The sequence below is a fragment of the Jaculus jaculus genome, chromosome 2 (genome assembly GCF_020740685.1).
Source record: "Jaculus jaculus isolate mJacJac1 chromosome 2, mJacJac1.mat.Y.cur, whole genome shotgun sequence".
Classification (NCBI taxonomy): domain Eukaryota; kingdom Metazoa; phylum Chordata; class Mammalia; order Rodentia; family Dipodidae; genus Jaculus; species Jaculus jaculus.
The window spans coordinates 26947967-26952941 of NC_059103.1; positions in this window are offsets into that span (position 1 = coordinate 26947967).

The window sequence follows — 4975 nt, forward strand, 5'->3', positions numbered from 1 at the left end:
TGCATGTACACCTGTAACCCCAGTCCTGCAAGAGGGAGCAGAAACCAGGGAATCACCCGGGTTCCTGAAAAGCAGCAAGCTCTGGTATCAGGAGAGACTCTGGCTGAATTGAGAGGGACAGAAGAGCAATAAAGTGGGAGAACCCAACATTCGGCTCAGGACACAGCAGGCAAGTGCTCCCCAAATGCAGCATATGAGCATATAAGGTATCACAAGGGCACATACATATGCATGCACCACACATACCTACTATACCATAATACATACAGACATATATATGTATGTACATATGAACTGAAAAATCATCTGTGCCAAGGTTGTGATAAGTAATCAGTAATAATAATAATAAGTAATAAGAATGAGTAGAAAAAAATAAATAGTGATTTCTAGAGCTTGGCTCCCCTCTGCAGTTTCAGGCCTCCAGGCATCCACTCGAAACACGGCTATGCTAAGTCAGGGATGTATATAATGCAATAACTTCTGAATTGAAGAAAATAAACAGGACAGAAATAAGAATAGGTCACTACCAGCCTGAAGTTAAGTCAGGAATCCACACTTTTGTCAAATGTGGTCATCTGCTTCATTTGATCTCCTTGAATTTCTGTACCCAGGATCTGTCTTCTGCCTCTCCTGGAGGTTGTTTGTTTCTGGAGGACCCCACATTGATGCTTTATCCCATCAGATAAGCAAACCACAATTTTGAAATTCATGCTTACGAGATTAAATTTTTATACTGTGTTGAAAGAAGAACTGTTTTTATTTTAATTTCCCAAAATGAAAAGCAGCACTAAATTTGGTTTTCATCAATATATGCATTGAATCTACAAGTTCCACCCTATCATGTCACCAGTTGAAGAGTAACTTTTAATCATATGCATATGCGACACATATGCTAAAATTCAACTCAATTCTGTGAACAGAGGTAAGGTAAATGTCTGTTGAATGTTTAGTATGGCTATAGCCAAACACTCACATGAAGCAGACATCTTTAAACTGGAGAAACAAAAAAGTTGCCACGATAAAAATATTGATAGTATGAATGTAGAGGAGCATTTGTTTTAAAACTGCCTAGCTTATCAGTCATTGTATACTGTAAACAGAGTTGCATTATGGTCTAAACAATTAAGATATTGCTTCATAATCTTGCTATCTTATTTACCCAAGCATTGCGCCACAGAGCAGGATAATGACTTGAGCAACTTTTCTGCCGAGGAGGAGCAAATGTTCTCTCCACAGAGATTCTTAAGGTGACATTACAAAGAAGTTCTGTTCTACAAAGGTGACACTGCAAAGATATCTACTGTTGGGCTGGAGAGACAGCTCAGTTAAATAAAGCGCTTATCTAGCAAGCATGAGAACCTATGTTCCATCCCTATGCAGTTATTTCAGTGAGTTTAATCACCAGATGGATTTAGTGGTCCATGCTTATAATCCCTGAACTGGCCAGATTCCTGGGCTCAGTAGCCAGCTTGTCTACACTACTTGATGAGTTACAGGCCAGTCAAATAGCTTTCTGATGTACTTGAAGCCTGCTCCATGAGAGGGAATTTATACCCTGTACTATAAACCTAGCTAAAAGCCTATGGCTAGAGAGATAGGCCCCAATGGTGGTGGGATGGGCATACTACAGTGGTTATGCTAGATGGAGAGAGAGCATGCCAAAGGGCCTTCTAAATATCTAGTGACCTTCCACCATGATCCTGCAAACAACTCTAATTTAACATAATGGGTGGAAAAGGCAAGAAAATAATATGAGGATTAAAAGAAAGCAAGAAGGGTGTTAACTGGAGGGGAGGAGGATAAGAGGGGTTAGCTGGGTGAAATAAAATCAAAATACAATATGTACATGTATGAAAATTTCAAAAACAAAAAAAGTGAAAATAAAAAATAATTAAAATAAAGGTAGATGGTGCCTGAGGCATAGTACCTGAGATTGTCCTCTGGCCTCCACATACATATACACAAGCACACACATACCTTCACACACACACACACACACACACACACACACACACACACACACATACACACACAGGCCCTCACACACACAAGTTATTCATTGTTGGAGAATCACCTTCTCTGAGGGAAAGAAAATCTTCAAAAGTTTTAAAATTAGTGATTAAGATTTTTTTCCACTGTCATCTAACATTATCATTGATCATAGTTTTCTAGTAGTGAAACAAGAGACAAAGTTGAACCACTTGAAGTTTGGGTGGTAAAAATAGAGAGAAATTATTTTGAGATCAACTTTAACTCAAAGGTAAAGCCAAGTATGTGTGTGGTGGTGGTGGTGCTGGTGGTGTGTGTGTGTGTACAAATGATCAAGGACTCCTTCTAAAATTTCTTATGCAAGAAAATGAACTGGGGGTGCCCAATGCAATGACCAACATATAAAAGGCCTTGATCCATGGCTGTATACAGATGGAGACAGGAGACAGGGTCTATCTCGGTGTCTGGAATGTGTTTGATGTAGTCTGAGTTGCATTGTAGCTGGAGAAAATCCCAAGCAGCCAGGAACAGCTATTCTCTGGAGGCTGAGATAGGAGGAGCACTTGAGCACAGGAGTTTTGAGCTACCATAGTCAATGTAGCTTGATTTTATCCCCCCAAAAGTAAAAAAACAAAAAAGAAAATGAACATTCCTATCAGAGTTCATTGGTACATAATTCCTCATGCATTCACTACCATTGATTACCAGACACTTTTAAACACTTTGAGAAATTGAGAAATAACATTCTTAGCTATTCTGGGCTGTGCCCAGGGATTATTTTGGAGGTTTGGAAGCTGGAAACACTCTTCCCAAAGTATAAAATCTTTAAAGCAATATAGAAAAACATAAAGGAGAATGAGGTGAACTTTGTCCATGTGGACAATACAAGACAATCATATTACAATTTTAAAATTGGGTCCATCAGATTTTGATGTTTCCCAACATTAGAGCATGCTCATAGCCAACAGTAGAGAAGAATGTGCTAGGTTACATGAGTGAGTCCAATTCATGCACATGCATGTCCAGTGAATCCTTCCTCCAGTGTTTAGCATTTGGAAACAATAGCGATCCCAAATAAGATATGGCTAAACTACGGGAGAAGGTATGACCAGGTGCACAGCATCTTAATCAAAACTATTTGCAAAGCGTGTTAGGGCAAGTCCCATTGTTTTCATGAGGAGGCAAAGGAGACCATTGAGAGATGGTTGTTTGTTCTTTCTAGTACCAGATAAGTCTCAATATCAATATTGTACTGTCTTCTGGAAGAAAGGGAAAATGCCTTTCATTTCTCGTGTTTTGAAATGTCAGGTTTCTTTCTGTCAGTGATACAAGATGGGAATGACTCATGGGCACCTGAGCTGGAGTCCTGGCATGGATTCTGATGTCTTCATGAGAATCTGGTACATGGTGTTAATGGTGAAGTTTAGGCTTAATTGAGCAAGGGAAAATACTTCCAGAGGGTTTGTCTTTGGTTGGTTTTGCTGTATTTAAAGAAAATCAGTTTCTGGGCTGGAGAGATTGCTTAATGGTTAAGCGCTTGCCTGTGAAGCCTAAGGACCCTGGTTCGAGGCTTGATTCCCCAGGACCCACGTTAGCCAGATGCACAACGGGGCACATGCATCTGGAGTTTGTTTGCAGTGGCTGGAGGCCCTGGCACACCCATCCTCTCTCTCTCTCTCTCTCTCTGCCTCTTTCTCTGTCTGTCGCTTTCAAATGAATAAATAAAAACAAACCAAAATTAAAAAAAAGAAAATCAGTTTCTGACACTCAAATTTAATTGTCTGTCCTAGTCCATACAGCAGTTATTCCACATTACATAATCCCATCCCAAAATGAAGTAATGTAGGGAGCTAGACTAGAGCCAGGCCTTAACTTCACGAAGAGCCCTTGATTTTAGAGTCTTTCTCCAAGCAGGTCAACTTCATCTCCATGGCTTATAGCTTCTCCACTTGCTCAATGAACAGTAGAATCCATACAGCACTAGAATGGGAGGGATTTTTTTTAAATTAATTATTTATTTATTTGAGAGTGACAGACACAGAGAGAAAGACAGATAGAGGGAGAGAGAGAATGGGCGCACCAGGGCTTCCAGCCTCTGCAAACGAACTCCAGACGCATGCGCCCCCTTGTGCATCTGGCTAACGTGGGACCTGGGGAACCGAGCCTTGAACCTGGGTCCTTAGGCTTCACAGGCAAGCGCTTAACCGCTAAGCCATCTCTCCAGCCTGAATGGGAGAGATTTTATGGACTCTAGAAAAACATCCTTTGTTATTATTTTTTTTAATTAAGAACTTTATTTATGAACATATTACCTAATGGTCATATTCCCCCATTCCACTCAGGGCCCTGCATAGGGGGGTTATCATATTCATTGTGGGGTCATGAATGCAGCAGTCAGGCTTTGTGGGGAGATGGCGGTAGACATTGAGGAGACACAAAATTCATCAAACATCCTTTTGATCGACTTCTAGATTTAAAAATGCCTTTTACATTTACTGAAATTTATAGCCCAGGTAATGAAAGTAACAAAGGAAAGGGGCTACTAAGTTATAAGATATGTTTCATTTCTATCTTCTATTTTTCTATCTTTCTAGCTAGCTAGCTAGCTATCTGTCTATCATCTATCTATCTGCAATAAGTAGGGAGAAAGCTTCTCGTGTGTTCATGTGTGCACATGCATCTGATAATGAATTTAAGATAAAAAGTCAAGCTTTAAGGAAACTTTTTTTCATGATGTTCTACATATGTCGAGACCTGCTTTCATTCTGGATTTAACCTTGAAGACACACTGTGATCTCTCCGAGTATGAGTAAGTCTATCATTAGTCATGTCTGTCTTGTTTTGCTCTTGAAAGCCCACGCTCTTTCTCTGTTTCCCTGTACACCTTTCAGTCTTTTAGCTTTAGGGAGATTCTGTCCAGCTTCTCAGTCTCCCACATGATCCCCAAGTAAAGCCAAAGTTCAAAGAAAGGATGTTCCAATTATGA